Source organism: Neopelma chrysocephalum, unplaced genomic scaffold (genome assembly GCF_003984885.1).
Source record: "Neopelma chrysocephalum unplaced genomic scaffold, ASM398488v2 Primary Assembly neopelma1_23, whole genome shotgun sequence".
Lineage (NCBI taxonomy): Eukaryota > Metazoa > Chordata > Aves > Passeriformes > Pipridae > Neopelma > Neopelma chrysocephalum.
Window position 1 is genome coordinate 14064733 of NW_020897691.1, and position 22073 is coordinate 14086805.

The window sequence follows — 22073 nt, forward strand, 5'->3', positions numbered from 1 at the left end:
AAAGTGTAATCTCAAATTGTACATGTATTAATCTCAACTCCCCGAAGTATGTCTGGTATTGGTCATACAGCCTCTGCTCAATTTAGTTCTTCTCTGTTATAGAGTGATTTGTTCCCTTTTCATATTTTAGGGCTATGCTAAGTCTGAGAAGGTTTTCCAAGTTTATAATAGGGCTTGTAAAAAAAAGTAATCATAAATTTTAACAAAAATAGGAAGAAATTTGTACTTTTTTTTCCTCAAACTCAGCTTTTCTGATCAACTTAATAATGTGGAATTTCACAGAAAATATTACCACATAAAAAATATTTTAAGGAAAATTGATGAGTCTTATATTTGGCCAGTCATCTGCTTCACCCTTTCTTTTCTTACCCATTAAAACATTTATAGTTTGTTTCCACTATTTAGCACTCATATAAAAAAACACACTCTTCTACAGATGAAGGTAACTCTTGCCTCATAGAAAGGGAAGTGTACTTGTGCAGGTTTTCTCTTCCATTCAGAATCTGAGAAAAGAAAACAAAATCTTTCAGTAAGATTAAATTTATTAGCAAATTGAGTGAGAGGTGATTACGTTTCTGTAAAATACATGCTGAATAATTTTTGTAAATATTTTGTTTGTAGTTTGCAAATATATCCTTTCTAGTCAAAAAAGTATACTTGTAGTAAGGAAGTTACTTCATTAGAAACAAAACTAGTGAAGCCTGACTTCCCATGGATTTCTGTCCTATTCTTTACATCTCCACCTCCTCTATCCCCTAGCAGTAATCTCATTTGGTCTTCATGTGCTCCCTGAGATGCATTCTCATAGTTTCCAGCTCTTCCTTCTCCATCAGTAATACTTTCTAACAAGAGCTTCCACAGTGTCTTTTGTTTCTCCCCAGTTCTCTTATTCACAGCTGAGACACATCACCAAATACTGTCACTGACTTGAACTCTAACAAAATGTTGATTTATGGTATATACATTTAATTGGCTTTGAGACTGCTTCAGCTCAGACAAAGGAGTTAACATGGGTCAACAAGGGCAAAAATTGCTAAGGAGAGTTGAGTGATTGATGCAGTGTAAACGCACAGCCTTCTTTTGTAAGAAAAGAAGATAAAAATTACACTGTTCTGTTCATTCCATTTACACAAATAATTTTTAGGCTAATATTCTATAAAAAGGCCTAATTTGGAGGCATCTCAGCAGCTGTTGTAAACATGGATAGTTTGTTATCCAGCCTCTGTTTGGTTACGAAACTAAAAAATTGAGTCTGAACCAGCATATTTATCCTTCATCTGCTGTATCAAAGGCAAGCACCAGCTGGTGAGTTCAAAATGGCCAAGATGGGATACTTCTGCACAGAATGTGTAGGTGAGTTTTCACACAGTGATTGCTGTACAGTCCAAAATTGTACTTAAGCAAAAAACAATTAAACAAATTCATGGAAGAAAACCAGTAAACATTGTTTTATTAAAAAAAAACAAACACACAGAAAAAACCAACAAAAACCAAACCAAAAACAAACCAACACACAAAACAAACCAAACCAAACAAACAAAAACAACTCAAACTTTCTCAGGATAACCAGGGCAGAAGCCAGTGGACATTGGAGAAGGTCTGAAGAGGTATCATTCCATGCCTGCTCCATATTCTGGGCTTCTCAAGGTGTCAGGTATCAGAGACATGAACCACTACATTCTGATAGTACTGATGAAACACAAAATCATTTGTCCACACTGGTAGACTCTGAAAGTTAATAGAGTCAATTCAGGAATTCAGACATCTTTACCTCCTCTAAACCCCCTAAATTTTTGTGTGAAATCTCAATATGTGTGATACTTAGGCTTTGCTGAAAAGCAATCAGCTTTTAAATTTCACAGTGTACCACCGATAATGCTCAGGCTTATCACACACAGCTAACAAGTCCATAAATATCTCAAATCAGCAAAGAGCAGCATCACAGGGTATCTATTCCCACTAATGGCATACCTACAGAATTAAGAGGTTGATTTAAAGATAGTACTGGTCAAGTTCATCTTCCATGTCTGGAAAGTTAACATCTCAGGAAACTATGTAATGAAAAAGAAGGCCTAAGACAAAAATTCTTGTGATATGTAGGGAAGCATAGTATAACGGTAGTTACCAAGATGGGAGTTACCTAGAGGCATCCAGAAAAATCATAGGAGGGGTAGCACTGTTCTGTGACTATTAAGAAAAGATTCAGAATACTCGAACCTATCCATTTTGAAAAGGAGTTTAATTACAAAGTTTGTATTGGAGAATCTTCAGTTACTGTCTGCCCATTAAAATTTGCTCACATACAGTCTAATTACTTTACTGAGTTTCTTCAGAATTGCCACTGGCATGCGAAGTTCAATTTTTATTATTTGTGGATAGGCAAGGACTTCTCAAGCAATTACAGCTGCTGGATTTCCAATTTTTCGCACCCTGTTATTGTCGAGTCAGCACTAGCTTGGGATTCTAGGCTCACTATAAAGCAAAGGAAAGCTCGTTCCTAGAAATCTCCCTTCTCTGATTAGAGGAATTACTGCTTGAACTCCCTCATTCTCTCCCTGAGAAGACTGATGTTGTCCTTCAGAAATTCTCATGTAACACTGAGCTCTGAATGTACATGTTCTGAATGGACATGCATATTATGAAAGAAAAAGGTCTAAGCACTATTGGGAGGAAGAAAGTCCAAGTGCATTCTGCTCTATAAGTCTGTATGATGCCTAGGAGTTGGCCACATTTTCAGAATAGCTTATCCGGATGTACTAGGACTATGTAGTAGTAGCACAAATTCTTGGGAAGGGAAGAAAACCATCAAGAGTTTTGCAGTGACTGGTCCTTTAGATCATCCTTTCTTGCAAAAATTCAACAACTTACTTTTCCCACTTGGGTGGAAATAAATGAGTGGGAACTATTTTTGACGCATTCTTTGCAATGTTATTGCCAAATGCCTCTCATAAGGGAATGCCTCTTTCCCTGTCCCCCTTTGCTTCCCCCCCCACTTCTCTCTCTATCTGCTATAGGAGATATTCTTCCTCAACATAATAGGATTCAAGTATAGAAATTTTCTTATATGTAGATTTCTTGGATCTGGCTGGGATGGAGTTAACTTTCTCCATAGCAGCTCTCATAGCGCTGCGCTTTGTATTGGTAGCTAAAAAGGTAACACACCAGTTTTTCGGGCACTGCTGAGCAGTATACACACAGCACTGAGGATCTCTCCAACCCCTTATGCCCATCCTTAAAGGATGGTAGGCTGGGAGTGGGCAAGAGGCTGGGAGGTGGCATAGCCAGGACAGTTGACCCAAACTTCCTGAAGTTTTCATACATATGACGTCATGGTGAGCAACAAAAGATGAGAGAAAGGATGAGGAGGTGGGGGGAGCAGTCATTATTAAGGCATTTGTTTTCCAAAGCAAGTGCTACATACTGAGACCACTTTTCCCATGAAGTAACTGGACATTAACTGTTGACAGTAGTAGAGAATATAGTCTCCTTTGCTTCCATATATTGTCTTCGCTTTTCTTTATTAAATTGCCTTTATCTTGACCCATGAGTTTTTAATTTTATTTTCTCTCCTCTGTTCTGTTGAGGAGGGGGAGTGAGAGAGTGGCTTAATGGGTACCTGCCAGCCAGTCAAAGTTAACCCATCACAGTAGAAAAGACGTATTTGTATATGGCAATTCTCCTAGAGTTTCCCTAATATCTAGCAGACCAAAACCACTTCCAGTACAGAATTGTTCTTAAACTGTCCATGCCATTAAGGTATTTTCACTGTGTTCCATGAGGTAGTTACAGCCTGTAGGAAACAAAGCATGTCCTACAACTCTGCATGGACACCTGACTCATTTCGAAATTCAGAACTTCATACCATTTTTCATGCCTTTCAGATTAAAAGTCAGAACAGAGCAGACCATTTTAATACTAACCAAAAAAAAAAAAAAGGCAATTTCTGAATTTGAGGTACTAAGAAGTCTGAGCGCAGCCACAGCCACAGGGTTACAGGATCACTCAGTTTAGAAGGTAGCTCAGGAAGACTACAGGCTAACCCCTGCCCAAAGCAGATTAAGTTATGAGTTCAGACCAGGTTGATCAGAGCTTCATTCACTGGGACCTTGAAAACCTCCAGGGTGGCACAGTGTCTCTTGGCAATGTGTTCCACTGCTTGATTGTGAAAAAGTTTGGCCTCATATCCAGTCTAAACCTCACTTGTTTCAAGTTATGTCCATTGTTTCTTATCCTCCCACCATGCTTCACCATGAAGAACCTATCTCTCTCTTCTTGGTAACCACGCCCTAGGTATGAGGCGTTGTTTTAAGGTTCCGCTTACATCTCTTCTTCAAGCTGAACAAGCCCAAGTCCTTCAGTCTCTCCTCAAAGGGCAAGGACTGCAGCCCCAGATCATCTTGATGGCCCTCTGCTGCATGTGCTCCAGGTTATCAGTGTCTTTCTGTATTCTAAATGCGGCCTGATGATTGCCAAGTAAAGGATGGTGGTAGTGGTGAGGTAATCACATGCTGCAGTCATTGGTCATGCTATCACTACAATCCAGGATGCTGCTTGCCTTCATTCCTACCAAGGATCTGTACATCCACTCTCTTCTTATGTCAAATCTGGTCCTAAGAAGTTGTATCTTTTCCCATCTCCTTTCTGCATTATCAGACTCAGGAGGACATAAGCTTTCATCACACTTGAGTAGGTCTGGATGTCCATCATAAATTCCATAACATATCAAATCATGGACAGAATGTAAGGATAGCAGAAAATACTTGTGAAGAAGACTAAACATTCCACAAGAGGTAGTTATGCTTTGGTACATATAATGCAGAGTCATACTTATTGAGACAAAAAGGACAGGGGATATCGAGATATCGATGATTTTTTTACTGTTAAGACCTCAGATCATTCACTCTGTTTGGTATACCCATAATCTGAAAGAGATGTGAAACACAGTGCAGAGGTGGCTCAGGTATCAGAGACACACATAGCAACAAAAAGAGTGGTCCAATGTTATTTGAACATATCAGTTCCAGTACAATGATAGTATATTTATGTCTGTGGAATATTATACCCAAGCTATTAAATCCAACCAATTCAAGAAGTGATTCTGAAGCCAGCTTGAGTTGTTTGCCTCTAGTTAAGATTTCTCTGAAAAGCAGCTCTAAGTTTTTGCCACCATTATCAACCACTCATTAGAAAGTAATTGGTTTTATCTCATAGAGACATAGACTCCTTATAATTCTAGTGAAGTTGTTGGATTTTTTTTTTCCTGGCATAGGATAATTACATCTTTTTAGAAGATCTACAGGACTATCATGATGTTTTTCTGTATTTGTTTGTGTAGTTCTCTTTGATTGCACTTATTGCACCAGATAGGAAGACAGAAGACTGATGGTCGCCTATTCCCATCCTCAGACAGAGTTGTACTTGGCTAATACATCTTTCAGATTAGATCCAGGCCAGCATTGATTGTAGTTCAGAGATTCTCTTAATCAAGAATTTATTTCTCAAAATTTGTATGAGATAACAAGGCGTTTTCATTTTCTCATATCAATAGACAAAGCACTCCAGGATGTGCACTTGATTTTTCTGCCCATTTCTGAAGGAGTGAGTGCATTTCCAGTGAGAGTTGATCTGAGTCCTTTTTCGAGTTAGACAAATTAGATCCAGTAGACATTATTAGGACTCATTTTGCTGCATCCGTCAGCTTGTAGGTGCTTCTCTGAGAACATTCCTTTTATCTCAACATCTGCTAGGCTTCCCCATGGACCACCTGTCCCATGAGAGTTTTCATCAGCAGAAACACCTACAGTAGGAACTACTTCCACTACAGTAGTTTAGAAAAACTAATTATAAGACAACAACCTGACATACACTCCATCAGGTCAATCACTGCTTGTAAATCACCTGTGCAGTGTATATGAGACATATTTTGAAGCTTTTGAAGAAGTAATCAAGCTACAGACCTATCGTGATTTCTTCAAGATATATTTACCTTATGTATCCTGTGACTTGCCCTCTCTGAACTCTGCTTTGCATTCCTGTTACATACTTAGGTCCCTGCAGTAGAGAAGGAGCTGCACACTCTTTGTCCTCCGTATGAGGCAGGAGACCCCAGGATTCATTCCACATTAGTGATCAAAACTGATTTCAGTTTCATGGGCACCTAGAATGAAGCCTACTAGGGACATGGCTGAAAGAACTCTAGTTGCTATGCTTCTTAGTCAAGGCTTCTTTACAGTAGATAAGACAGGAGAGCTGTAGTCTCATTTTGTTTCCCAGGCAAGCTTACAGACAACTTTCAAGACTTAAAGATGAGAAAGGTTAATAATGTGCTTATGTGTTATAAATAATATGAATTATTTGGAGAAGGTATTATGACTAGTTTTTTGTTCATTTGCTTCTGGCTTTTCATTTCCATATTTGGAAGAAAGCTGCTACGTTTATCTAATATTTTATATTTCCAAAAATACTTTAAAACCAGACTGTCAATCAATATACAATAAGAGTAAATATCTTTCTTCTTTTGGGAGCCATAACAAAAAATGTGATCATCAGGAAATGAAGGAAAGAAGCAATATACACATGCCCTTGTAAACAACATAGAAGACAATTTACAGAAAACATACACACTACAGCAGGATATGACAAAGGTTTTCTGAATCTAATATTTACACCTACATTTTCCATTGTGGGTTTTAACAGTAAAAGTTTGCACTCCTCGGATTAAAGGGATCCTCATGTAGGCTTGTAACATTCAACCTTCTCCACTACATGGGTAAACTGATGGTGCTGCAAAGGAACAGGACATACGAGTCATCCTCCCTTGTGCCTCCTTGGGACTCCTGTCTCCCATGCCTAGAGGGAGAAGAGGGCACTCCTGATTGTTTGGACTGCCAAAGATGATTTAAACTTTTATCAGGAGTGTGGTGAGGACAAAAGCACACAATTAAAATTAATTGACTTGTTCCTAGAAATCTATTGTTTGTGCAGGTTGTGCATCAGAACAATTAGCAGAGATATAAATGTTTAACCAAACCAGTAAGTCAATCAGATGAAATAACACAAGTAACTGATCTGAAAACAAGGCCAACTGCCTTCTGTCAGGCCCCCATGTCTTTTATTAGATGATACCTTCTCTTTCCTCATTTACCTGTAGGTGGAAAATTTTAAACACCAATTGCAGCTTTACAGGTTGCCATTACTGGCAGCATTACCCCATAATACAAGTGGAAAGGAGATGTAGAGGCTATCACATGTAGGCACAGACCCACACACTCACACATACCTAGTTACCACCCAGAAATACTCTGTACACAAGGATATTATCTGAAAAATAGCCAAGTAGAGTTCTTAAAACAAATGGGTTCCTCTTAATAGATTGTGGCAAGTAGCGGGGTAAAGAACAATTGATTGTGAGCCTAAGCGGTAAAACTTGAACCATGCAAACCACAGAATTTCCTGCTCAGAATAAGCTGCATTGGTATCCACAGGGAGAATAATCTGATGGAAAGTTCGTGCTCAGAAGAGTAGTGCTGCTAGAATAAACTTCTGTTTTCCCTCTCACACTGAGAGGTCTGGGGAAGTGCAGAAGTCTGCTGGTGTGGAGGGAGCTAGGAAAAATGATAAAAGCAGCTACTGCAGCTAGGCTAGGTTGCTGGCTGAGCCAGAGGGCTACAGTAGCACAGCAAAGTACTAGACAAGAGGATTTCCAAAGGTTTCCTTCAGCTGATATTTTTGAGATTCATACAGTAGAAAGCAGCTTTGAAGGAACCTGCAAGTTCAAACCTTTAATTTAACTCTAGATTCAGGCTCAGCTCTGCAGGAATGGAAAAGCAGGGCTGTTCTGTTCAAAGCGGTAGCACTCTACACATCATGCTATGCAGTGCACTGTCTACTTTCTACAAAGGCCACTTTGCTGCTTTTCTCAGGTTTATTCTATCTAAAAATTCACATCACAAGGGCACATTTTTCTTGTGAAATCTTAAGTATTTCAGTATTTTCTGCATTGTCACATTTTGCTACACCCAGCAAAAAGGGAGGTGGGCCAAAATGAATGCTTTTAAAATTCTTTCAGATCTGAAAGCATCTTGCTTCTGTTTTTCTGTTGAATTTAATGTGTGCATACAAATTAGGGCCACTTATTTTATCTTCTGATTTGCTTAGCTCTAGTTTGCTGTTAATCAGTGAGGCATTGTCCTCATGCAGATATTTTTCAGAAACTCCTAATCTTAGTTAAGCTTTAAGATGGAACTTTTCTGTGGTATTGTAATTGAACACAGCTATGTGCAGATGTCCAGTTAAAGGGAAGATAAAGTGGATTTTTGTGATCTGTGTATTTGCGATTAATGTGTTGCATATTGCAAGGGTTAAAAGGGAATATCTGGATCCTCCTAACGAAGATTTGAAAACTATGTTTAATTTCACCAAAAGCTGTGAGTGTACTCTGTTAAATTATGACATGACCCAGCTGGTTAGGGTGGCTGAAACCACTTTGCTCCTCAGCTCCAGAGCAGCTGCAGCATCTGCATTAGGTCCTGGGAAGGTAGGGGATTGTCTGAAAGCAACTGGGTGGCTGAGGGACTGCCGTGTAGCCTGTGCCTTGCACATGTGATATGCATCCCATCAGCACCCAGCCACGTGGTTCCAGGAAGCTAGCCCATTAGACAGAAGCTTTCTCATGTGAGGGTACAGACTTCTAAAAAAACCAAAAACAAAACCCCCAAAAACCAAACCAAAACAACAAAAAAGCCAAAACCCAACAATGCAAAACTATCAGCAAACTTGGCAAAGGAGAAATTTGGAGTAAGCTATATTTCCACAGCAGCAAGATACATTGGTGTTCATACTGATTTGTATTCAGACGGCTAATACTGGTGTTTTTAATAAGACTTTAGCATTAAGAACAGAAGCAAGGAAGAAATGGTTTATTCTTTTAGAATAAAAAGAAAACCAGAAATAAAGAAAAGGAAGAGAAAACCTGTAGTACTGGCTGATGGGTGGTACACTGTCATGCAAGAATTCTGAAGCCCATCTTAAATCAATAACAATTTAAAGAGTAATTAATATTAGATATCTTTCCTGGCTGTTCTTCATCCTCACACAGAACCACTTGAATTTAAAATAGGAAGAGACCAGCTAGTCTGTGACCTACAATGGGGAGGGTGCTTGGACTGTTAACACAAAATATTATCTCATACCTTTGAAGTCCTCAGGATCTCATGCCTGTACACTGACAACCATGATGCCAGTACTTATATGTTTACATGTCTAGATCAATGGATGGAAAAGAGTTTGTAATTTGTTCCATTTTTGGTCTCCATCCCATATAGGAGCACAGATGAATATGTGCATTTTATTACTTTCATCATATTTTTCCACTTTAATCTATAGACCCTGACTATTAGTTTTGGATGTTGTGCTGGTGCCAAATATTTAACATATTCAGAGAATGGATTTCTATTAACTCCTTTGCCCCATTCAGTGGGAATATATTCTATAGTTAATATGAAGGTTGGTTATTTTCAACACTGAAGTAGTCTTTTCTGATGAAGATGCTCAAAATTAGCTCCTCAAGTGCATGCTCTGAGTCCTAGATAAATTGACCTGTTTTTTAAGGGTACTGATCTCCCCTAATTCCCATGAAAATCAACAGCAGCTAGAGAAGTTCAGGTATTAATCAAGTCAAATAATTAGGTGCCTGAATATGTATTCAGGTTCCTAATTTAAGTATTGTAAGGTGGTTAATGTTCTGAAAGCTGCAGGACAATTACTGAGTTCAACCTCTTTCTTTCAGATAGTCTCAGGCTTCATATGAAAAGTGTGGAACTTGAAATTTAATCAGTCCCGTGTTTTCCATTTTTCTACCATTGTATGTTACAATGCAATATCTGTAAAGGTATCTAAATGACTTCTTTTTCTTTTCATTAAGAGTGAAAAACTTGATTAAAGTTAGCCAAATAACATAAAAATATTTCTTTACATTTGTAAATGAATTTGATATTGTGTTCATTCCTGCCTCGTGTAAGAGTAGCAGCAATTTATTATCTGCTAAACTTGTTCCAAATAACTGATCTGTTAAAAATAGTAGTTCTAAATATGTCTTTAATTAAGTATGAAAGTAAGGCAGCAAGGTTACGTAGCTACCGGAGGGAGAGGGGAAGAATGAAGTTTGGGTTTTCTTTCTTTTTAATTGTTTTTCCACAGGAGTTCAGGTCATGTAGAAAATGGGCTCAGTGGAATCCTGTCCTTACATAAACTTGGTCAGGATCCAGAATGGCACTGGAGGAAGGCTGTAAAGAAACCAAGAGAAGCAGGCACATCCAAGGTCTCTGCGATAACAACCACATTAAATAATAATCGTATTAAAATGGTGCCTGAGGCTTTGAGAGTGTGGGCAGTTGTGGGACCCTGCAGAGTCTGAGAGAGAGAGGCTCAGAGATAGTTTATTGTTGAACTGTGACTGACAGAAAAAAATATAGGATACATGGTAAGAATAACAAATTAAATTCCCTGTTGTCATATTCCCAGGAAAGGATACAGAAGAAAAGAAGAGAAAATAATTAAAACCAAAACAAAATAAAGAATCCCAGTCAAAGACTAAATTGGGACTGGGGGATCATGATACCTGATCAGAGTATGGCCTCTCACCTGGATGAGGCAGGGCAAAAGCCCTCCATTCCATTCAACCTGTTTATGAATCTTCCACTGAAGTAATTGGGTTGTTGCCTATGTCATTTAAATGCAAAGGCTGAGCTTGACCTTTCAAATGCCTTTGTGAGCATTAAATTTTAGTCAGCTAATGAAATAATAAGATGGATTTCAAATATTATATTAGGATTTGAAATCAGCATCTGCTGATTACTAATACAAACCATCCAATCAAAGAAAAAAATCATCTGGCATATTTTATTCCTGTTTTTAAAATGAAATATTAATTTCTAATTAAAATAGGAATTGCAAAATAATATATTGCTGCAGAAGGTAAATAATAATTTCAAATAAGTTATAGAACATGCTGTGGTCATTTTGCCGGCAGATTGTACACAGTCCACCATTTAAGAAAACCAAACTAGTCATAATAATTATTTTTCGAGCTCTCGTAATAGTTACTCTCTGTCTCTAAGAAAGATTATAGAATCGCTTCAGATTATGTTCTATATTGTCTGCTTTTGGAATGAACATGTCATTTAATGTTATGTCCTAACTATCTGAATTAGAGTAGACTTTTTTAAAGCCTAAATTTCTTCTGACCATGTTCAGAATCACAATAAGAGTTTTATTGATTTCTAGTTTTATGCCTTGAGAATTATGTTTGGTATTTGACCGTAATAAGCCACCGTATTTTCCTGTGATTTTTGATCAGTTCCATGAGTCTTCCAATAGGTGATCGCAGTATTTTGATCATGTATGTACTTCCATAAGCTTGAAGGGGCAAATATTGATTATTTTTTTAATCATCAAGTAGGTGAATTATATTTGCAGCTTACTTGCTTCATGATGGACCTAATTCCAGACATATTCATTAGAATGTGCATAATAATGAACATCTATAATTTTATGTGCATTAGGGCAGTTTTAAGTATACTTCAGGTTCGACACATGAATACAACCATGAAAATGATGGGTCATAAATACAAAGTCATGTTTCTTTTCAAACCATTTGTACTGATACTTGCCTGGGAATACAAGATACAGAAACTTATTTATTTCAAATAAGGACAGTTATTTTCTTCTGTTGCTTTCTAGTCTATTAATTCCAAAGGATAGGAATCAAGATTATAGCCAAAATGAGGTAATCAAAACCCTTAAAACTTGAAATTTTTGGCAGTTTTTTTTTATGTTGCTTCACTCTTGAATATTCTCTGAATTGTATTTCTCAAGCTGGTCTCACTGAAGCACCCATGCAAATATCACAAATGTGGATTTTTTTTTAAGTGGGCTGGGTTTTTTCCCACCTTGCACTGAGCTATACTTTGTAGATCCTTCCATTTCTATTCCATTAAAAGACAGTCTTCAGTGCAGAGCTATTTCATCATGATTATTCCACTAAAAGCTAGGAACAAAGGGACGCAACGCTAAATTTTCCTGCCAAGCCTTTAACAGCTAATAGCAGTGGATACATACAGAAGTTTCAAATGCCAGCTTGCAGGCTTGTTTAGAGGAGAAAGAATCTCATCATATAATTCTCATAGGGCCATAAACCCTAGATTTTTTTCATAAATACAATTTCTTATGAAGAATTCTAGCCCAGTGGGAAGAAACACAGAAGCTTCAGGCCATACTGTCATCCCCTACAGAAGCTTTATTAGGCTGATGAGCTTCTGTCAAGCCATCTGCTCTAAGTGGATCTCTGCAGACCTGCATTGAACAGCATGTCCCCTCTACACTGAGTTGTTGTGGAATTTCTCTGTTTGCTTCTTGCTCCTTTTCCTGCTTCTATAAATACTGTTGTGGACACATATTCTTACAGCTTTTCAACTCTGTAATCAGTTTCTATCAGTTCTCAGTGTTGGAGTTATAAATGCATGGGAACAATCTGCATATGTTGCAAACCCGTGATGGTACAGAGCTACACCTTGCCAGGGTCAGCCTAGTGAAGTGAGACACCACTCTCCTGGGGTAGCTGGCATGCAGACAGCTGTGCATGGCCCTTAGGTGGTGCATTATATTTCCCTTCAAGTCCTTTCTTCTGCTGCTAGCCAACACAAGAGACAGAATAGGCAATGCAGATTTATGGAGAAGGGGATAAGGAACTTTTTTTCCACCACATGCCTGTTTTGCCCCTACTTGCCTCCCACTTCAGTGATGCAATTCTGGCAAAGCCACACTGGCAGCTGCTGCAAAGGCCTCCAGCCTCCCTCTAGCCTCTTCTGAAGGCAAACATTGCACATCAGCTGAGAGTGTTTGTGAATATGTAGTATCTTACCCAGACATGCTCTCTCTGCTCATCCCTGAACTGTCATGTCCATACACCAGGCACGCCCAATCTTCATATTCACTTGAAGCTGCAGCCAGCCTTAGGAAAATGACAGTCTTCTCATCACCTGCTTAGCTTCTTCGGGTCATTAGAAAGGAGACACAAGAAGAAAGCTTTCTCTGCTCGCTTGGAGGAAGACATATTTGAACACAGCTTTATCATTTCCCACAGTGTAAGCATGAATTATGTGCATTGTCACTTGGTGTTTACATCTTAAACGTGCTTTTCCTGGAACCATAATTGTGTGAGAGTCTGAATGTCCGTGGGGAGAGACAGAAAGGGCAGGCACAAAAGCAAGCTTCCGACTCTTACGTCTGTTTAGCAGAGTTTGCTGACTGGGAAATGAAGGAGCAGAGATTGGCTTCCTTTTGTTTTGCTCCCAAGTCGTGTGGTGGATGGATTGGACCCATGAGTTCAGACTTGGTGTAAGGCTGGCAGCACTGCTCAGTCCCCTTTCTCTTGCCCTGTGCCTAGAGACTGAGACTCCCTCTGCATCTGGTTAATGAGTGAGTCAGCAACTTGTGCAGTCATTTTTCCTCATAATATTTCAGCTTCACTGTGGCACTGTTGTATTTGTGTATGCCAGACTCATTTCAGGGTCTTTGACACTAAGCTCTTAAAGCCCTAATGTGCTTACATAACATGATATAGAGAACCAAGAAAATAAATTTAATTATAATCTTTCCCCACTGCTTTTGACACACAGAGAGAGACAAAAGAAAGACATTTCCTTTCAAACACTGAGGAATAATGTGGTATCCTCACAAAAACAGACAGGGAAACTGAATACACTGGTGGTGTATATCTAAAAAGTGCACTAATCTTCCAAGGTTCAGGTTTTAGACACCTGAAATGAGGTAAAAACTGTGCTTTGATTGCTGAATTCATTTTTTGATTTCCTTTAGCCATTAAGTTGACATCTGCAAAAGATACGTTGGTAAAAATAAGTGTAAAAAAACCCAAAAAAACAACCAAACCCTTTAAAATTTAATATCAACCTTATTCCAGGAGAATAAAGTTCATCAGTGATTTGACCAATTGCTAGTGAAAATTAATAACCCCTTGTCTACAAATATTGGTGCAATCACCATCCTGTTAATGCCTTAGAGAATTCTAGTGCAAATTTTTGAGAAGCTTTTGCTGAATTCCCAACTTTTGAATGGCTTTCTCTTCTCTCCAGTTATATACAAGTATAGAAGTGCACTAATCCCCGTTAAAAAGCAACATACACTAGATTTAACAAAGCAGTAGTATCAGGGAGTCTCATAGATTTCCCCATGCTCAGAAAGAAAACAGCAGGGTATCTCAACTGGTAACTGTAATGGTATCCTGGCTTTTCAGGGAAAAATACATCAAATGTAATTGCATGAATTGAATCTCCTTGCTTGGGGAAATAAAAACCATTTGAAGAATGGAAGCAAATCCTTTCTGATTTAATGACATCCTGAAAACAAAGTCTGCAACCCTATGAACTCCATTTTTTGCTTCATGAGTACTGTAAGATGTCGAATGTTTATCAGCATGTTTTGAATTCAGATGTAGAACCCTCATATTGTAAGATATTTCTTCCTTTTAGCTGCCCCTGTGAAAGCTCTGCTTCCTCTCTTCTTGCCAAAGGGCGGAGCAACTTGCAGTTCTGTATAGAGAAATGTATTATTTTCTATATAGTGGTGACATGATTCTCAGAAGGCAGTTAAGGAAAGACCTCTATTCTTAAATAATATGTCCTTCCTCACCCTTACTCCAAATATGGGAGCTTCCTCCAATCAAACAAATGGTTCACATAGAATGGGAATTGAGTTACCTGTTTCATCTTGTGCCCTTTTGATAGGCCTTCTATCCTCCCTGTATGTCCTCTCTCTCCTCTCTTTCACTATATTTAGCTGTCTCTGGGATTTGCCTCTCTGCTGCAAAGATACAGACATCAAAGTATGAAGTGCAGGGGTAATCATTACACATGTGGTCCTCTTTTTTTTGAAAACCACATAGTAACTAGTTTCCTTGGAGCAGAAGTCATACAAGAAACAATTTACCATTTGGGGATCATTTGTTGTAAGTTGAATTTATTTATTATGGTCTCTGACAATTTTTTCAGCGTATCAATTCTCTCTCATGAAAATTACAAATGGTTTTTTAACCGAGACTGAAACAAAGCCTCTTTATTTCTGACCATCTTTTGGCTTGGCAAAACACACACACACACACACACACACAGAAATAACAATTTTTCAACACATTGCTGGTGCTCACATTAGCTTGCACATATAGACACATATAGACAGCATTGAGACAGCCCATGACAAGTGAAACCTGTGGCATTGATCCGCAGTTGCTTGTTCTGGTCACCAAATAATGTTTCCTGGCCTTTCCCTCACAGGCAATCAGCTTGAATTGCCTGGAAAACAGGGAGTTACTTATAAAAATAAAACTTCAGAAATTCTTGTTACTGTATGTTTGATTGTGGGGTGAAAGAGGTGAGTTTTTTTATGTTTTCATATAGAATAACTGACTTGTTGCCTGTGACTTATATTTGGACATAATGAGCACAGCAGCATGAACAGAAGTTCTCTTTATACCATCAAGATGTGAGGATTTTATTCAACCATATAATATTATTGAACAGAATCCATTTGTTACTAAGAAGGTGATATGAAGACAAAAAGCCAGTTAGTGCACAGGTTTTGAACACTCCATCGTTGTACTAACCACATCTAGAGGCATTATAATCTGTCATTCACTTTGCATTTCCTTCAAGTGACATTGTTAAATAATTCTGTTGTTAGCATTGGTGTTAGATAATGTAAAAGATGTCATAAAAAGATGTCATAAGAGGGAGTAAACCAGCAATATTTGTAAAATATCTGAACAAATAACGGCAAATGAGTTAAAACAAGTGAAGTCCTTTGCAAAAATTATTTCATAGAATCTTAGATTGGCATGGTTGTTCAGAGGATTAGCCATTATTAAATGTTCCCATGTGCTGAAAGATAAGCCACTAGGGAAGAAGGCTAGCCTGTCTGAACACAGATCTTTGGCTGGAACTCAGGAAAAAAAAGGAGAGTTTATGGCCTTTGGGTAAAGGGGCAGGCAACTCAGGATGTCATGAGGTTATGCAAGGAGAAAATTAGAAGGGCCAAAGCCCAACTAGAACACAATCTGGCTACTGCTGTAAAAGACAGTAAAGTATGTTACTATAAATACATCAGTAACAAAAGTAGGACTAAGGAGAACCTCCATCATTTGTTGGATGTGGGAGGAAGTATAGTGACAAAGGATGAGGAAAAGGCTGAGGTACTTGATGCGTTCATTGCCTCAGTCTTTAATAGTAAGACCAGTTGTTCTTGGGGCAACCAGCCCCTGAGCTGGAGACAGGAACAGGCAGCAGAATGAAGCCCCCAAAATCTGAGGGGAAATGGTCAGTGATCAGCTACATCACTTAGACACCCATGATGGGATCCACCCAAGAGTATTGAGGGAGCTGGCAGATGTTTTTGCCAAGCCACTTTCCATCAGATATCAACAGTCCTGTATAACGAGGGTGGTACCAATCAATGGGAGGTTGGCAAATGCAAAACCTACTCACAAGAAGGGCCAGAAGGAGATCTGGGGAACTATAAGCCTGTCAGCCTGACCTTGGTGCTGGGAAAGGTTATAGAATCGATAGATCATCCCAAGTGCCATCACATGGCACATTCAAGACAACCAAGGGATCAGGCCCAGCCAGCATGGGTTGGTGAAAGGCAGGTCCTGCTTGACCAACCTGATCTCCTTTTGTGACCAGGTGACGAGCCTAGTGGATGAAGGAAAGGCTGTGGACATTGTCCACCTGGACTTTGGTAAACTTTGACACTGTTTCCCGCAGAATTCTCCTGGAGAAACTGGCTGCTCATAGCTTGGACAGGTGTAGTTCTTACTGAGTAGAAAATTAGCTGCATGGCCAGGCCAAGACAGCAGTGGTGGGTGGAGTTAAATCCAGCTGGCAGCTGGTTACCAGTGGGGTTGCCCAGGACTTAAGTGCTATTGAACATCTTTATCAATGCTCTGCATGAGGCAATCAAATGCACCCTATGTTCCTTTCCTATTAAGGAAAATTTCTTCACTGAAAGAGTCAACAAGCATTGGAACAGGCTGCCCAGGGAAGTGGTTAAGTCACCATCACCGGAGGTATTTAAAAGATGTGTATATGTGGCAGTTAGGGACATGATTTAGTGGTGGGCTTAGCAGTGTCAATTGAATGGTTGGATGCAATTCTTTTCCAACCTAAGTGATTCTATGTTTCTAAATAGAATGAAAAAAATATATATTTCAAGAAATTGGTGACAAAACAGAAATGTAGAATTGATTACGTTTTCTCTCCTATGTATCCAAAGATAAAACCGTAATTAAATAGGTAAGCATCTAACTAAATATTCTCTGATTTTTCTAAGCAGTCAAATATCCTAAAATTTTACTAAAATCACTGTGAATTATGTTTGTTCATCACATTTCATGTGTCTTTTAGTTTCCAGAATAGTCTTTAGTTCTTACCTTTAGAGTCCTAGATTTAAAAGGACTGGTCAGTTCAATGTGTTGACCTTCTGCCCTGCTCCTTGCAAGGTCCTATGGCACAAATTTGTTACAGTCAAAGTTTGTCAGGTCTTTTCTAACATGGGACACTGTAAGATATTGATTTCCATTGTTTTCCAAGGACACACTATGACACTAACACATCTCTACAGAAACTTGTACGGAGCCAGATAAACTTGTACGGAGCCATTGGGGGTTCTTTTGTTTTGTTGGAGTTTCTTAATTCAGTTCTGCTGGAAGGGCCCTACAATGTCCAAATGGCTCCAAATGCTGACAGGCTTGAGGCAGTGACCTCCTCTTTAGGAAGCCTTTTCCAGTGTTTGACCATCCTGTGGTTAAGGTGGTGTATGTTGGGACTGAAGGATAGCATAAGAAACCTGCCTCCAGAATTTGTCCAATGCATATGAACAATTGCTATGAGCCTGGGTACTGCTCTACCAGATCATACTTGCTCTGCTACCTGGAGTTTTTGGGGGAACCCTCTTTACTCTTTGGCATAGCTTTGTGCCAAGTTGTTACACATGCAACTCAAGTATGCAACCAAAGTATGAGAGATTTCTTTTATTTCATTTTCCCAGAAATTTATCCCCAGTTGTCCTTACAGAATTTTTTTTTTTGGTATAAATTAGCACTCATATTGAATGTAACTATCATCATGTTGTAACTTGGAACAAAGCTAAAATCTCATATGGCCTACCCATGAAGCATGTCAATCCTGGGAAGAACCACTACAAATAAACAAAGCGGTATATACAATTTTTAATACCTTCATACCTCTGTCAGGACCACCAGAAAAGAAGATAGTTCTCATAACAGAGAGACCAAGTTAGTAACTTGGTTTACTAAGTAGACTAAGACACCAAAATTGATTTTTTATGTGATCTTAAATATTCAGCAGATGACAGTATCAAATCATAAAACTATCTGCCTATTCCAGATGAAACATTATAATTTATAACAATTTTACTCAACAGATTTTGGCTTTTTAATCTAATCAAGACTCATCTATGAACAGACTGTGTTCTTTATCAAATACATGTTTTTGTTCAAAATTTGCCAACTGGCTAGGTATTCATCATATTCCCCAACCAAAATGTTTTTACATTTCTTTCCACTACAAATTCTCTCCTGCCCTAGCCTTTCTGAGGACTGCAAATGAATAATCCATCGTGCTTAATTTTATATTGAATATTGACTTCTCTTATCTTTATTTTTACATGAAAGTTAACTCATGTCTTGCCATAATTCTGATAGCATGTTTTTTCTTTTTTTTCAGTTTGTCAAGTGGGATTTGCAAAATACTCTCTCTGTTCTCAAGAGCACTGTTTGCTTCACACTGACTTCACAGCAAAAGCACTAGACTACATTCACGATTATTTCACATTCAGGTCCTTCTAAGTAGTTAGCTGAAACTAATATTAATTAGCTGTTAGGCACTTTATGGTGAAAGGAAAGACTCACAATGAGTTTCATGAAAATTTGGGCTGTCCTCCCTCCCTTCTTTCCTTCCCCTTGTACATAGGTATGACTTTTAGCGGTATTGGAAGCATTTTTCAGTTGTATGCAGCCAGAGTGTGGTGTTTGAGGCTTTTTTTGTTGGTGTTTTTTTTGTTTGTTTTGTTTTGTGTTATTTTTTCTCTTTCATTTAGTAGTGTATGTGTGTGTATATATGCTCCTCCTTCAAGATTTATTGACAGAAACAAAGACTAAAATCAAAACTATGATAAGAAAAAATGACCCAGACTATTGAAAAAGTATTAAAATTAAGTTATTAAAGGAAGCTTTGCATTACACCCAATACAAAAATAAGTAAGTATGACATTTAGGACACTTGAATTCTTCAAGATCATGCAAAAATAATGGCCTAATTTGAGTTACTTCAATTAATTCAGTACTCACACGATGTACAATTTTTCTTTGCTTAGTGAAAACTACGGTCTCTAAAATTAAAAAAAAAAAAAAAGAAAAAAAAAGAAAAAAGGATGAAAGCTAACAAAATACTTTTTTGTTTTTAATGTTAATAAACCTTAGTGTTCAAATTCATCTTTGTAGATAAATGGTATTTGTTTCCAAAGGATGAGAGAGGAAGAAAAAAAAAGTTTCACAATTCAGAATTCTGCTTTGCCCTTTGTTACATTTGAAAGACCCACTGAAGAAAAATACAACTTTATAGAGAAGGCTCATAAAAATACAGTAAATTTCTTGTATTTATTTAAAAAGCTGCCCTATGAAAAATTAATTGAACATTGATAGCCTCTCTTTTTTTTCTGGCTGAACATAATTACATTACTTCATTAGTTTTAAAAACCCATATGTTTCTTACTGATCATCGTAAGTGAATTTTTACAAGTTCAAATCCATGAGTATATCAATAACTTATAATGAAAATAAAATAAAGTGGATTTTGACTCCAGGAAGTTAAGTTCAGGTAAAGCATGATTTCTCATGCTCAATTTGCTGGAAAATATCTTATTTACACATAGGGATGTTTATATTACTGAGCTGGAGACAATTCATTACTGTAAAATGCTTCACATGCTGCTTTCTACTACAATACAATTACTTTGTAGGTGACATTAAGGTATTCACCTCTGCAGTGTGGGACTATATGCTTGAAGCCTTAGTGTAAGCTAGATGTTCACTCCTAAATAGTCAAAAGCAAACCTTTCCACCATCAAATATTTATTCTCTTTGGAGGTATGCATATTATATTGAAATATGAGAAACCAAAGCATATTTTGCTGAGTTAATACATTCTTGAGGGAAATGGCCTCTTTATAAATGTTGGCAGGTTCTGTTACATTTAGTTTTCTACCTCCAGCAACCACATGAATGCTTGCCTCAGGAAATGCATATGGATACTCCCGTTATATCCTGCAAGCATTACTGATGTTTACATCCCTTTTTTTTTTACCTAATTGAGAAAGAAAGGAAGTATCCAAGACAAACTTTCATGTGGAAAACAGGAGATAGCGAGTGCAGTGCACTATCACTCATTTTGTGATGTCTTCCACAACTACCTAGAAGCTTCACAAGAAAGAGAGGACTGCTGCACTTAGCCCCTTGCTTTCTGCCTCTCATTCCCTTAGGGAAGGAGAACACTTTCATTTTTTACCTACAAGAAAGCAGAATTAGTGGTAAATTCACAGTGTGCTAATCCTGTGGGACTATATAATAATGGCCAGTCTTCGCGAACGAAGATTTGGGGAAAGGTCTTTTACCTTTCCAGCCTGCGCAATGGATTTTTTAGGTGAGACACAGCATGCGCTGAACTGAGCCCACCCTTTAATCCTAAGGTTCATCTGCCGGGGCCAAGCACACTTGGACAATGGCAGTGAGGTCCTCAGGACGTAGGTTTGTTTAGAGTGACCTTCTCATAGATGGATGGCCTCACAGGGCTAACGGGCTCCATCTGCCCCGGGGGGACTGGGAATCGAACCTGGGTCGCAGCAGTGAGAGTCCTGCATGCTAACCACTAGGCCACCAGGGGTCCCCACCTGTGGGACTAATCAGGAGATAAAACACACCTAGAGGTAATATATTGAGTCTGCATGTTAACACAGAGATGCAACAGATGTCTAGGCTATGCCATACATAAGCGAGGGTACATATGCACTGGCACACTCTCTGCTTCTCTGGGTAAATACTTTGTCACCTTGCATATAAGGTCTTTTATTCTTTCTGTGTTTCTGAACATGGATATGAATGGTGTTGGTCTCGTTTGATTTGAATGAGAGCTACGAACCTTCTCCCGCAGAGAAAGTGGCAGATATTTTGCCTCTGAAAAGAATTTCTCCAGCTGCTACTTCCTTGATGGTACTGGCAGTGAATGTATGGCAGCGAGGAGCACATGAACTCATTCAGTCAGATCATGCTATTTTCATAAGGCTTTTTTAATTCACCATCACAACTATGCTATGTTCAGCTTATCTGGAAAGTAGTTACTGAAGCAAGATTTTCTTGTCCAGTTGCAAAGAGACCCAGGGAAAGCAAGTAAGATATCCCTGCATTTGGGATCTCTGCTGTCCTAATGAATTCTCAGTTGACGTTTCTGAGCTGTAGAGCAAACAAGCTGAGAAGGCCTACCAAATCAGAGCCATTTCCAAGGATACATGTAAGGATAGTCCTCATGGTTTCATTTAAAAGATGTATCATACCTACATTAGGGTAAGGAACTTTCAGTGAACTTGTAGATTTTTACCTCTTTTCTTCATCTTAAAAGGACAAATATCTTCTCCAACCTGGATTTGAGAAGTGTCAGTTAACACCTAGTCTCTCACACATCCTACTTCCCTAGTATAGACAAGGCGTTACTTAGACAAAGTAACAGAGGCTGGATTGCAAATGCCTGTTAAACGTTGAGCATCGTGGGAGGCCTGCACATAAAAGCATCTTGCAGTTTGGAGCATATTGTTATTCAGCAGCTTGTGAGGGGAAGCAGGGAACAGCCTGGGACCCAGTGGAGTCTGATGCAAAGTGCAGCCACAAACGGCACCGCCTGACAGTGCCAGCCCATCACCAGATCAGAGGCAAAACC

The 22073-nt window shown here is 38.5% G+C and overlaps 1 protein-coding gene across 6 annotated transcripts in view; it reads left to right on the forward strand.

The window, feature by feature from the left end:
• Positions 1 to 22073, forward strand: part of GRM1 (glutamate metabotropic receptor 1) — a 186027-nt gene that overhangs the window by 117611 nt on the left and 46343 nt on the right. The window lies entirely within an intron of this gene.